This window comes from Cervus canadensis, chromosome 10 (genome assembly GCF_019320065.1).
Source record: "Cervus canadensis isolate Bull #8, Minnesota chromosome 10, ASM1932006v1, whole genome shotgun sequence".
Taxonomy (NCBI): domain Eukaryota; kingdom Metazoa; phylum Chordata; class Mammalia; order Artiodactyla; family Cervidae; genus Cervus; species Cervus canadensis.
This window is the reverse complement of record NC_057395.1, coordinates 8897672-8911832: the sequence shown is the minus strand read 5'-3', so window position 1 is coordinate 8911832 and position 14161 is coordinate 8897672. Positions and strand designations below refer to the sequence as shown.

Sequence of the window (14161 nt, the reverse complement as noted above, 5' to 3'; positions counted from 1 at the left end):
AAAGAATTGACGCTTTTGAACTGTGTTGTCGGAGAAGACTCTTGCGAGTCCCTTGGACTGCAAGGAGATCCAACCAGTCCATCCTAAAGGAAATCAGTCCTGAATATTCATTGGAAGGACTGATGCTGAAGCTGAAATTTTGGCCACCTGATGCAAAGAACTGACTCATTAGAAAAGAGCCTGATGCTGGGAAAGATTGAAAGCAGGAGGAGAAGGGGACGACAGAGGATGAGATGTTCGGATGGCATCACTGACTCAATGGACATTAGTCTGAGTAAACTTTGGGAGTTGGCAATGAGCAGGGAGGCCTGGCGTACTGCCGTCCATGGGGTCACAAAGAGTCGGACATGACTGAGCGACTGAACCGAATTGAACTTGCTACTTCCTCGTGCAGGGCAGTCTTTTCCCTTTCATTTGAATAAAAGCATGGCACCAAATAAAATATTTTTGTGATGATGTAATGCCTTTACTTGTTTAGTAGATCCCCGTCACTTGAAGGAAGAAGATGACACTTGCTTTTTCCTGTGTGAACCTGGTCCTCCAGTTTTGTCTCGATACAGTTCCCAGTAACTGTGATCTCGTTTCCCACATGACTTGTTGACGTTGGTGCACACCGCATCTGTGGGTTCCGGCCGCCCACCTAGAACCCCCCTCCCGTCTGCCTACAATGTATTAGAGAAAGGTTCAATCCCTGGGTCGGGAAGATCCCCTGGAGAAGGAAATGGCAATCCACTCCAGTACTCTTGCCTGGAAAAATCCCATGGCTGGAGGAGCGAGGCGGGCTACAGTCCATGGGGTTACAAAGAGTCGGACATGACTGAGCGACTAAACTTAAGTAGCAGGGCAGAGTACCGTTATGGCAGCCATACCTGAGGTAACATAAAGTAACGATGCCCTGTTTGAAGGTGGCAGCTATGGAAGGAGATAGGAAGGGCTTGATGTCTTCATTGCTGACAGCCACTGCCTGGTGATCCAGCAGTGTATGAAGTCAGCATCCAGGTTCTGTCAATTGGCAGCTGTGAGATCTTGGCAAAACCTGTCTTAACTGGGTTAAATGTAGGCAGTTTTTAAAAGTAGGGTGTTTTCTTAGGAAGACATTAGGAAACCTTCATGGAACTCAATATTCATTTTAGCAGAGTATCTCTGAGAGTCTTCCACAGACGTTTCTGGATCATTTACCTGGAGATCAAAGAGGAAAAAATACATCAAATGGACAAGCAGAAGGTAAGAACTGTATTTTATAGAAAGGTTATTTGACAGAACATTGATTTATAATGGGAATATTCTGACAGGCAAAAAACATGTTACACATGTTAAACAAAAATGCGAATTCTTCCATATCTAAACCTCAGTCATTGTGGTTACTTGATTTTTTCAGCTCATTTGTTCTTTCCTGATGTGAATATTGAATCCTGCTTGATAATCATAGATGTATTTGAAAACTTTGAAATCTCCAACTTGGATAATCATAGCTTTAGTACTTTTTTATATCTAGGTTGTTCCTTCAATCTTTATCTGCCATCTCAGAAGGCATAGATGGAAAATTCGAGCCGTTAGTGTGCTGTTTACAGGGAAAAAAGAAGAAAACGACGAAATTTTCAAATGTGGTTTTTAGAAAATGTGTTTATTCTTTAATTGAAGGATAATCACTTTCCAGAATTTTGTTGTTTTCTGTCAAACATCACCAAGAATCAGCCATGGGTACACCCATGTCCCCTCCGTCCCAAACCCCCTCCCCTCTCCCTCCCCATCCCACCCTTCTACATTGTCTCAGAGTCCCTCTCTGAGCTCCCCTGGTCATACAGCAAATTCCCACTGGCTCTCTATTTTACACATGAAATTGTAAGTTTCCATGTTACTCTTTCCATCCATCTCACCCTGTCCCTCCTCCCCTCCTCCATGTCCGTAAGTCTGTTCTCTATGTCTGTTTCTCCATTGCTGCCCTGCAAATAAATTGATCAGTACCTTTGTAGATTCAGAATCTTTGTAGATTCCATATGTGTGCGAATAGTACATGACATTTATATTTCTCTTTCTGACTTGCTTCACTCCAGAGCATAGGCTGTCAGCCTTGTTAGAGCTGACTCAGATGTGTTCCTCTTTATGGCTGAGTAATATTCCATTGCATATATTGTTCTAGTTCTGTGAAAAATGCCATTGGTACTTTGACAGTGATCACACTGAATCTGTAGATTGCATTTGGTAGTATAGTCATTTTCACACTATTCATTCTTCCTACCCAGGAATATGGAATATCTCTCCACCTGTTTATGTCGTCTTTCTTTTCTTTCCTCCGCGTCTTAGAATTTTCCATGTACAGGTCTTTTGTCTCCTTAGGTAGGTTTCTTGCTAGATATTTAATTCTTTTCGTTGCAGTGGCGAATGGGATTGGCTCCTTAATTTCACTTTCTGATTTTTCATTGTTAGTGTATAGGAATTCAAGTGAGTTCTGTGTATTGACCTTGTATCATACAACTTTGCTAAATTCACTGTTTAGCTCTAGTAATATTTTTTTTTTACTAGAAAATAGTTTATTTTGGGTTTTCTATGTGTAGTATCATGTCATTTGCAAAAGTGAGAGTTTTGCTTCTTTTCAGATCTGGATTCCTTTTATTTCTTTCTCTTCTGATTGCCATAGCTAGGACTTCCAAACCCATGCTGAATAATCGTAGTGAGAATGGACAATGTTGTCTTGTTCCTGATCTTAGAGGGAATGCTTTTCATTTTTCCTCATCAAGAATAATGTTTTCTGTGGGTTTATCCTATATGGCCTTTACTATGTTGACATAGGTTCCTCCTGTGTCCATATTTTGAAGCGTTTTTGTCATAAACAGGTGCTGAACTGTGTCAAAGGCTTTTTCTGCCTCTATTGAGATGATCACATGGTTCTTATTTTTTAGTTTGTTAAGATGGTGCATCACATTGAAATTGGTTTGTGCATATTGAAGAATCCTTGCATCCCTGGCATAAACCCGAATTGATCATGGTGTATGAGCTATTGAATGTGTTGTTGAATTGTGTTTGCTAGTATTTTGTTGAGGATTTTTGCATCTGTGTTTGTCAGTGATATTGGCCTGTAATTTTCTTTTTTGTGTTGTCTCTGCCTGGTTTTGGTATCAAGGTGATTCTGGCCTCATAGAATGAGTTTGGAAGTGTTCCTTCCTCTGCAATTTTTTGGAAGAGTTTCAGAAAAGTAGGCATTAGCTCTTCTCTAAATGTTTGACAAAATTCCCCTGTGAAGCCATCTGGCCCTGGGCTTTTGTTTTTGGGAGATTTTGGATAACACTTTCTATTTCAGTGTTTGTAATTGGCTTGTTTGTCATTTTTCTTTCTCCCTGATTCAGTTTTAGGAGGTTGAACTTTTCTAAGAATCTGTCCATTTCCTCTCAGTTGTCCCTTTCATGAGCGTATTGTTGCTCATAACGTTCTCTTATGATCCTTTTCATTTCTGTGCTGTCTGTTGTAACCTCTCCTTTTCCATTTCTAGTCTTGTCAATTTGATTTTTCTCCCTTCTGTTCTTGATGAGTCTGGCTAGTGGTTTGTCCATTTTGCTTATCTTCTCAAAGAACCAGTATTTAGTCTGATTAATCTTTGCTATTGTTGCCTTCATTTTCTTTTTCATTTATTTCTGCTCTGATCTGTATGATTTCTTTCCTTCTGCTGACTTTAGGGGGTTTGGTTCTTTTTCCAGCTGCTTTAAATGTAGAGTGTTGCCTGTTCAGTGCTTTTCTTGTCCTTGAGGTAGGGTTGTGCTGCTATCAACTTCTCTCTTGGAAGTGCTTTTACTGAATCCCGTAGGTTTTGGGTGGTCGTGTTTTTGTTGTCATCTGTTTCTAGGAAACTTTTGATTTCCCTGCTTATTTCTTCAATAACCTTTTCATTATGCAGTAATGAATTGTTTAATCTCCATGAATTTGTGTTTTTTGCCATTTTTCCCCTGTAGTTGATATCTAGTCTCATAGTGTTGTGGTCAGAGAAGATACGTGATACACATTTTCAATTTTTTAAAATTGCCTGTGCTCGCTTCGGCAGCACATATACTAAAATTGGAACGATACAGAGAAGATTAGCATGGCCCCTGCGCAAGGATGACACGCAAATTCGTGAAGCGTTCCATATTAAAAAAGAAAAAAAAATAAATAAATAAAATTGCCTGAGGCTTGGTCTGTGGCCCAAGATGTGGTCTATCCTGGAGAGTGTGCCATGTGCAGTTGAGAACAAAGTGTATTCTTCTGCATTTGGATGGATAGTCCTGAAGATATCAACTAGGTCCATTGGGTCTAATGTTTCATTGAAGTTTTGTGTTTCCTGATTGATTCTCTGTCTTGATGATGTGTCCATTGGTGTAAGTGGTGTGTTAAAGTCCCCCACTATGACTGTGTTGCTTTTGAATTCCCCTCTTATGCATGTTACTGCTTGCCTTGTGTATTGTGGTTTTTCTATGCTGGGGGCATAAATATTTCCAATTGTTATGTCTTCTTCTTGGATTGACCCTTTGATCGTTATCAGTGTCCTTCTTCGTCTCTTATGATATTCTTCATTTTAAAGTCTGTTTTGTGTGAAATAAGGATTGCCACACTGGCTTTCTTTTGGTTACCATTCAAATGGAATATCTTTTTCCACTCATTTACTTGCAGTCTGTATTTGTCTCTAGGTCTGAAGCGGGTCTCTTGTGGGCAGTATATATATGGCTCTTGTTTTTGTATTCATTCAGTTATTCTGTATCTTTTGGTTGGTGCATTGAATCCATTTACATTTAAAGTAATAATCGATATATATGTTCCTGTTGACATTTTCTTAATTGTTTCGGGTTTGTTTTTGTAGATCTTTCCTTTCTCTTGTGTTTACTGGCTGTAAGTCCCTTTAGTATTTGTTGTAAGGCTGGTTTGGTGGTGTTAAATCCTCTTAACTTTTGTTTCATCTGTAAACCTTTTGATTTCTCCATCAATTTTGAATGAGATCTTTTCAAGTAGGGTTTTCTGTTTCTCTCTTACGTCATAGTAGTACTTTAAAATGCCTCAGAATTCCATCCTCACATAAGCATTTCTCTTCTACAAATTAAAACTTGTCTTTTAAGATCAATTTTAAAACAGAGTCTTCTTGTAGCATCTTGAATGGGTGTTTTACAATTAAACCTTTTCATTAAACTTAAAAATGCTTATTATGGTAATATGACAGAAACGAGTATTTGCATATATTTTTAAAAGTATATTTTTATATCTTTCAAACATGTTGAAATATATAATTGACCATTTTAATCTCATAGTTTTCTTCCCCTGGTATTGTTTTATTTTCAAAAGTTCAGAATTCTGCCTAGGTTTGCATTAATTATACCAAGTTAGTATCTTTTACAAATAATTAAAGTATATGTTTTTCCTGAATAAGTTTATCTCTTTCTAATTCAAATGTTTGTACCCAAATCCTTTCTTCTGAGTCCCTTGCATGCGTCAAAATAATTTATTATACCCCAAACTGAAGGCATTATCCCTGACGCTTCCCTCATCCCTGACTCTTTATAAGCTATCCCTTCATCCGTCCTCCCCATCCTAGTAGACAGCATCACTGAATTTCAGCCACAGTAGGAAAGATCCTGGACTCCAAACTTCCTTGAAATTACCAGCTCCAGTCACTCAGGAAGTTCAGTATTTTCTGCCTGCTTATCAGTTTTCATATCTTATCACCATAACTCACTGTCTCACCTATAATCTTGAAATATTCTTTTCTCATTTGGATACCCTGATGTCCTTTTTTATGTTGCTGCCAGAGTAATCTTTCTAAAATATACTTGTTAATCTTTTCATTCCTCCTGGCTGTGCAGTTTGTTTTAGAATGACTGTTACCATTTCCGTTTGGCTGTTTTTAAAGCCAAATTAGCTTTTTAATTGCAGTTTCATGGACACTTTGGGTGATGCACAGTGTCTAGTGTGCTTACTGTCCAGTCTGGAGATTTGCTTATAGGTTTTTGGTTTTTGTTTTTCTCTTTAATGCCCTCCTGTACAATACTGTCATATTTGGTACTTCCTTCAATGTAAGTCTGAATTTGGCTATAAGGAGTTCATGGTCTGTGCCACAGTCAGCTCCCGGTCTTGTTTTTGCTGACTGTATAGAACTTCTCCATCTTTGGCTGCAAAGAATATAGTCAACCTGATTTCGGAATTGACCATCTGGTGATGTCCGTGTGGAGTCTTCTCTTGTGTTGTTGGAAGAGGGTGTTTGCTATGACCAGTGTGATCTCTTGGCAGAACTCTATTAGCCTTTGCCCTGCTTCATTCTCTACTCCAAGGCCAAATATCCAAACAGGGAAAGGAGTACATCAAGGCTATGTATTGTCACCCTGCTTATTTCACTTATGTGCAGAGTACATCATGAGAAACGCTGGGCTGGATGAAGCACAAGCTGGAATCAAGATTGCTGGGAGAAATATCAATAACCTCAGATATGCAAATGACACCACGCTTATGGCAGAAATTGAAGAACTAAAGAGCCTCTTGATGAAAGTGAAAGAGGAGAGTGAAAAGGTTGGCTTAAGACTCAACATTCAGAAAACTAAGATCATGGCATCCGGTCCCATCCCTTCATGGGAAATAGATGGGGAAACAGTGGAAACAATGACAGACTGTATTTTCTTGGGCTCCAGAATCACTGCAGATGGTGACTGCAGCCATGGAATTAAAAGACACTTGCTCTTTGGAAGAAAAGTTATGACCAATCTAGGCAGCATATTAAAAAGCAGAGACATTACTTTGCCAACAAAAGTCCATCGAGTCAAAGCTATGATTTTTCCGGTAGTCAAGTATGGATGTGAAAGTTGGACTATAAAGACAGCCGAGTGCCAAAGAATTGACGCTTTTGAACTGTGTTGTCGGAGAAGACTCTTGCGAGTCCCTTGGACTGCAAGGAGATCCAACCAGTCCATCCTAAAGGAAATCAGTCCTGAATATTCATTGGAAGGACTGATGCTGAAGCTGAAATTTTGGCCACCTGATGCAAAGAACTGACTCATTAGAAAAGAGCCTGATGCTGGGGAAGATTGAAAGCAGGAGGAGAAGGGGACGACAGAGGATGAGATGTTCGGATGGCATCACTGACTCAATGGACATTAGTCTGAGTAAACTTTGGGAGTTGGCAATGAGCAGGGAGGCCTGGCGTACTGCCGTCCATGGGGTCACAAAGAGTCGGACATGACTGAGCGACTGAACCGAATTGAACTTGCTACTTCCTCGTGCAGGGCAGTCTTTTCCCTTTCATTTGAATAAAAGCATGGCACCAAATAAAATATTTTTGTGATGATGTAATGCCTTTACTTGTTTAGTAGATCCCCGTCACTTGAAGGAAGAAGATGACACTTGCTTTTTCCTGTGTGAACCTGGTCCTCCAGTTTTGTCTCGATACAGTTCCCAGTAACTGTGATCTCGTTTCCCACATGACTTGTTGACGTTGGTGCACACCGCATCTGTGGGTTCCGGCCGCCCACCTAGAACCCCCCTCCCGTCTGCCTACAATGTATTAGAGAAAGGTTCGATCCCTGGGTCGGGAAGATCCCCTGGAGAAGGAAATGGCAATCCACTCCAGTACTCTTGCCTGGAAAAATCCCATGGCTGGAGGAGCGAGGCGGGCTACAGTCCATGGGGTTACAAAGAGTCGGACATGACTGAGCGACTAAACTTAAGTAGCAGGGCAGAGTACCTTTATGGCAGCCATACCTGAGGTAACATAAAGTAACGATGCCCTGTTTGAAGGTGGCAGCTATGGAAGGAGATAGGAAGGGCTTGATGTCTTCATTGCTGACAGCCACTGCCTGGTGATCCAGCAGTGTATGAAGTCAGCATCCAGGTTCTGTCAATTGGCAGCTGTGAGATCTTGGCAAAACCTGTCTTAACTGGGTTAAATGTAGGCAGTTTTTAAAAGTAGGGTGTTTTCTTAGGAAGACATTAGGAAACCTTCATGGAACTCAATATTCATTTTAGCAGAGTATCTCTGAGAGTGTTCCACAGACGTTTCTGGATCATTTACCTGGAGATCAAAGAGGAAAAAATACATCAAATGGACAAGCAGAAGGTAAGAACTGTATTTTATAGAAAGGTTATTTGACAGAACATTGATTTATAATGGGAATATTCTGACAGGCAAAAAACATGTTACACATGTTAAACAAAAATGCGAATTCTTCCATATCTAAACCTCAGTCATTGTGGTTACTTGATTTTTTCAGCTCATTTGTTCTTTCCTGATGTGAATATTGAATCCTGCTTGATAATCATAGATGTATTTGAAAACTTTGAAATCTCCAACTTGGATAATCATAGCTTTAGTACTTTTTTATATCTAGGTTGTTCCTTCAATCTTTATCTGCCATCTCAGAAGGCATAGATGGAAAATTCGAGCCGTTAGTGTGCTGTTTACAGGGAAAAAAGAAGAAAACGACGAAATTTTCAAATGTGGTTTTTAGAAAATGTGTTTATTCTTTAATTGAAGGATAATCACTTTCCAGAATTTTGTTGTTTTCTGTCAAACATCACCAAGAATCAGCCATGGGTACACCCATGTCCCCTCCGTCCCAAACCCCCTCCCCTCTCCCTCCCCATCCCACCCTTCTACATTGTCTCAGAGTCCCTCTCTGAGCTCCCCTGGTCATACAGCAAATTCCCACTGGCTCTCTATTTTACACATGAAATTGTAAGTTTCCATGTTACTCTTTCCATCCATCTCACCCTGTCCCTCCTCCCCTCCTCCATGTCCGTAAGTCTGTTCTCTATGTCTGTTTCTCCATTGCTGCCCTGCAAATAAATTGATCAGTACCTTTGTAGATTCAGAATCTTTGTAGATTCCATATGTGTGCGAATAGTACATGACATTTATATTTCTCTTTCTGACTTGCTTCACTCCAGAGCATAGGCTGTCAGCCTTGTTAGAGCTGACTCAGATGTGTTCCTCTTTATGGCTGAGTAATATTCCATTGCATATATTGTTCTAGTTCTGTGAAAAATGCCATTGGTACTTTGACAGTGATCACACTGAATCTGTAGATTGCATTTGGTAGTATAGTCATTTTCACACTATTCATTCTTCCTACCCAGGAATATGGAATATCTCTCCACCTGTTTATGTCGTCTTTCTTTTCTTTCCTCCGCGTCTTAGAATTTTCCATGTACAGGTCTTTTGTCTCCTTAGGTAGGTTTCTTGCTAGATATTTAATTCTTTTCGTTGCAGTGGCGAATGGGATTGGCTCCTTAATTTCACTTTCTGATTTTTCATTGTTAGTGTATAGGAATTCAAGTGAGTTCTGTGTATTGACCTTGTATCATACAACTTTGCTAAATTCACTGTTTAGCTCTAGTAATATTTTTTTTTACTAGAAAATAGTTTATTTTGGGTTTTCTATGTGTAGTATCATGTCATTTGCAAAAGTGAGAGTTTTGCTTCTTTTCAGATCTGGATTCCTTTTATTTCTTTCTCTTCTGATTGCCATAGCTAGGACTTCCAAACCCATGCTGAATAATCGTAGTGAGAATGGACAATGTTGTCTTGTTCCTGATCTTAGAGGGAATGCTTTTCATTTTTCCTCATCAAGAATAATGTTTTCTGTGGGTTTATCCTATATGGCCTTTACTATGTTGACATAGGTTCCTCCTGTGTCCATATTTTGAAGCGTTTTTGTCATAAACAGGTGCTGAACTGTGTCAAAGGCTTTTTCTGCCTCTATTGAGATGATCACATGGTTCTTATTTTTTAGTTTGTTAAGATGGTGCATCACATTGAAATTGGTTTGTGCATATTGAAGAATCCTTGCATCCCTGGCATAAACCCGAATTGATCATGGTGTATGAGCTATTGAATGTGTTGTTGAATTGTGTTTGCTAGTATTTTGTTGAGGATTTTTGCATCTGTGTTTGTCAGTGATATTGGCCTGCAATTTTCTTTTTTGTGTTGTCTCTGCCTGGTTTTGGTATCAAGGTGATTCTGGCCTCATAGAATGAGTTTGGAAGTGTTCCTTCCTCTGCAATTTTTTGGAAGAGTTTCAGAAAAGTAGGCATTAGCTCTTCTCTAAATGTTTGACAAAATTCCCCTGTGAAGCCATCTGGCCCTGGGCTTTTGTTTTTGGGAGATTTTGGATAACACTTTCTATTTCAGTGTTTGTAATTGGCTTGTTTGTCATTTTTCTTTCTCCCTGATTCAGTTTTAGGAGGTTGAACTTTTCTAAGAATCTGTCCATTTCCTCTCAGTTGTCCCTTTCATGAGCGTATTGTTGCTCATAACGTTCTCTTATGATCCTTTTCATTTCTGTGCTGTCTGTTGTAACCTCTCCTTTTCCATTTCTAGTCTTGTCAATTTGATTTTTCTCCCTTCTGTTCTTGATGAGTCTGGCTAGTGGTTTGTCCATTTTGCTTATCTTCTCAAAGAACCAGTATTTAGTCTGATTAATCTTTGCTATTGTTGCCTTCATTTTCTTTTTCATTTATTTCTGCTCTGATCTGTATGATTTCTTTCCTTCTGCTGACTTTAGGGGGTTTGGTTCTTTTTCCAGCTGCTTTAAATGTAGAGTGTTGCCTGTTCAGTGCTTTTCTTGTCCTTGAGGTAGGGTTGTGCTGCTATCAACTTCTCTCTTGGAAGTGCTTTTACTGAATCCCGTAGGTTTTGGGTGGTCGTGTTTTTGTTGTCATCTGTTTCTAGGAAACTTTTGATTTCCCTGCTTATTTCTTCAATAACCTTTTCATTATGCAGTAATGAATTGTTTAATCTCCATGAATTTGTGTTTTTTGCCATTTTTCCCCTGTAGTTGATATCTAGTCTCATAGTGTTGTGGTCAGAGAAGATACGTGATACACATTTTCAATTTTTTAAAATTGCCTGTGCTCGCTTCGGCAGCACATATACTAAAATTGGAACGATACAGAGAAGATTAGCATGGCCCCTGCGCAAGGATGACACGCAAATTCGTGAAGCGTTCCATATTAAAAAAGAAAAAAAAATAAATAAATAAAATTGCCTGAGGCTTGGTCTGTGGCCCAAGATGTGGTCTGTCCTGGAGAGTGTGCCATGTGCAGTTGAGAACAAAGTGTATTCTTCTGCATTTGGATGGATAGTCCTGAAGATATCAACTAGGTCCATTGGGTCTAATGTTTCATTGAAGTTTTGTGTTTCCTGATTGATTCTCTGTCTTGATGATGTGTCCATTGGTGTAAGTGGTGTGTTAAAGTCCCCCACTATGACTGTGTTGCTTTTGAATTCCCCTCTTATGCATGTTACTGCTTGCCTTGTGTATTGTGGTTTTTCTATGCTGGGGGCATAAATATTTCCAATTGTTATGTCTTCTTCTTGGATTGACCCTTTGATCGTTATCAGTGTCCTTCTTCGTCTCTTATGATATTCTTCATTTTAAAGTCTGTTTTGTGTGAAATAAGGATTGCCACACTGGCTTTCTTTTGGTTACCATTCAAATGGAATATCTTTTTCCACTCATTTACTTGCAGTCTGTATTTGTCTCTAGGTCTGAAGCGGGTCTCTTGTGGGCAGTATATATATGGCTCTAGTTTTTGTATTCATTCAGTTATTCTGTATCTTTTGGTTGGTGCATTGAATCCATTTACATTTAAAGTAATAATCGATATATATGTTCCTGTTGACATTTTCTTAATTGTTTCGGGTTTGTTTTTGTAGATCTTTCCTTTCTCTTGTGTTTACTGGCTGTAAGTCCCTTTAGTATTTGTTGTAAGGCTGGTTTGGTGGTGTTAAATCCTCTTAACTTTTGTTTCATCTGTAAACCTTTTGATTTCTCCATCAATTTTGAATGAGATCTTTTCAAGTAGGGTTTTCTGTTTCTCTCTTACGTCATAGTAGTACTTTAAAATGCCTCAGAATTCCATCCTCACATAAGCATTTCTCTTCTACAAATTAAAACTTGTCTTTTAAGATCAATTTTAAAACAGAGTCTTCTTGTAGCATCTTGAATGGGTGTTTTACAATTAAACCTTTTCATTAAACTTAAAAATGCTTATTATGGTAATATGACAGAAACGAGTATTTGCATATATTTTTAAAAGTATATTTTTATATCTTTGAAACATGTTGAAATATATAATTGACCATTTTAATCTCATAGTTTTCTTCCCCTGGTATTGTTTTATTTTCAAAAGTTCAGAATTCTGCCTAGGTTTGCATTAATTATACCAAGTTAGTATCTTTTACAAATAATTAAAGTATATGTTTTTCCTGAATAAGTTTATCTCTTTCTAATTCAAATGTTTGTACCCAAATCCTTTCTTCTGAGTCCCTTGCATGCGTCAAAATAATTTATTATACCCCAAACTGAAGGCATTATCCCTGACGCTTCCCTCATCCCTGACTCTTTATAAGCTATCCCTTCATCCGTCCTCCCCATCCTAGTAGACAGCATCACTGAATTTCAGCCACAGTAGGAAAGATCCTGGACTCCAAACTTCCTTGAAATTACCAGCTCCAGTCACTCAGGAAGTTCAGTATTTTCTGCCTGCTTATCAGTTTTCATATCTTATCACCATAACTCACTGTCTCACCTATAATCTTGAAATATTCTTTTCTCGTTTGGATACCCTGATGTCCTTTTTTATGTTGCTGCCAGAGTAATCTTTCTAAAATATACTTGTTAATCTTTTCATTCCTCCTGGCTGTGCAGTTTGTTTTAGAATGACTGTTACCATTTCCGTTTGGCTGTTTTTAAAGCCAAATTAGCTTTTTAATTGCAGTTTCATGGACACTTTGGGTGATGCACAGTGTCTAGTGTGCTTACTGTCCAGTCTGGAGATTTGCTTATAGGTTTTTGGTTTTTGTTTTTCTCTTTAATGCCCTCCTGTACGATACTGTCATATTTGGTACTTCCTTCAATGTAAGTCTGAATTTGGCTATAAGGAGTTCATGGTCTGTGCCACAGTCAGCTCCCGGTCTTGTTTTTGCTGACTGTATAGAACTTCTCCATCTTTGGCTGCAAAGAATATAGTCAACCTGATTTCGGAATTGACCATCTGGTGATGTCCGTGTGTAGAGTCTTCTCTTGTGTTGTTGGAAGAGGGTGTTTGCTATGACCAGTGTGATCTCTTGGCAGAACTCTATTAGCCTTTGCCCTGCTTCATTCTCTACTCCAAGGCCAAATATCCAAACAGGGAAAGGAGTACATCAAGGCTATGTATTGTCACCCTGCTTATTTCACTTATGTGCAGAGTACATCATGAGAAACGCTGGGCTGGATGAAGCACAAGCTGGAATCAAGATTGCTGGGAGAAATATCAATAACCTCAGATATGCAAATGACACCACGCTTATGGCAGAAATTGAAGAACTAAAGAGCCTCTTGATGAAAGTGAAAGAGGAGAGTGAAAAGGTTGGCTTAAGACTCAACATTCAGAAAACTAAGATCATGGCATCCGGTCCCATCCCTTCATGGGAAATAGATGGGGAAACAGTGGAAACAATGACAGACTGTATTTTCTTGGGCTCCAGAATCACTGCAGATGGTGACTGCAGCCATGGAATTAAAAGACACTTGCTCTTTGGAAGAAAAGTTATGACCAATCTAGGCAGCATATTAAAAAGCAGAGACATTACTTTGCCAACAAAAGTCCATCGAGTCAAAGCTATGATTTTTCCGGTAGTCAAGTATGGATGTGAAAGTTGGACTATAAAGACAGCCGAGTGCCAAAGAATTGACGCTTTTGAACTGTGTTGTCGGAGAAGACTCTTGCGAGTCCCTTGGACTGCAAGGAGATCCAACCAGTCCATCCTAAAGGAAATCAGTCCTGAATATTCATTGGAAGGACTGATGCTGAAGCTGAAATTTTGGCCACCTGATGCAAAGAACTGACTCATTAGAAAAGAGCCTGATGCTGGGAAAGATTGAAAGCAGGAGGAGAAGGGGACGACAGAGGATGAGATGTTCGGATGGCATCACTGACTCAATGGACATTAGTCTGAGTAAACTTTGGGAGTTGGCAATGAGCAGGGAGGCCTGGCGTACTGCCGTCCATGGGGTCACAAAGAGTCGGACATGACTGAGCGACTGAACCGAATTGAACTTGCTACTTCCTCGTGCAGGGCAGTCTTTTCCCTTTCATTTGAATAAAAGCATGGCACCAAATAAAATATTTTTGTGATGATGTAATGCCTTTACTTGTTTAGTAGATCCCCGTC

The 14161-nt window shown here is 39.3% G+C and overlaps 2 protein-coding genes, 2 non-coding genes and 1 pseudogene across 15 annotated transcripts in view; 3 read left to right on the top strand and 2 right to left on the bottom strand.

Annotated features, from left to right (window-relative positions):
- LOC122447860 (ankyrin repeat domain-containing protein 26-like) overlaps positions 1 to 14161 on the top strand; it is a 578892-nt gene that overhangs the window by 391881 nt on the left and 172850 nt on the right. The window lies entirely within an intron of this gene.
- LOC122447871 overlaps positions 1 to 14161 on the bottom strand; it is a 318875-nt pseudogene that overhangs the window by 151365 nt on the left and 153349 nt on the right.
- LOC122447862 (ankyrin repeat domain-containing protein 26-like) overlaps positions 1 to 14161 on the bottom strand; it is a 378001-nt gene that overhangs the window by 290133 nt on the left and 73707 nt on the right. The gene's annotated exons all lie outside the window — the stretch shown is intronic.
- Positions 4018 to 4124, top strand: LOC122448987. Its single transcript, XR_006271808.1, has one exon. It is a non-coding gene; the product is annotated as a U6 spliceosomal RNA (small nuclear RNA).
- On the top strand, positions 10852 to 10958 carry LOC122448986. Its single transcript, XR_006271807.1, has one exon. It is a non-coding gene; the product is annotated as a U6 spliceosomal RNA (small nuclear RNA).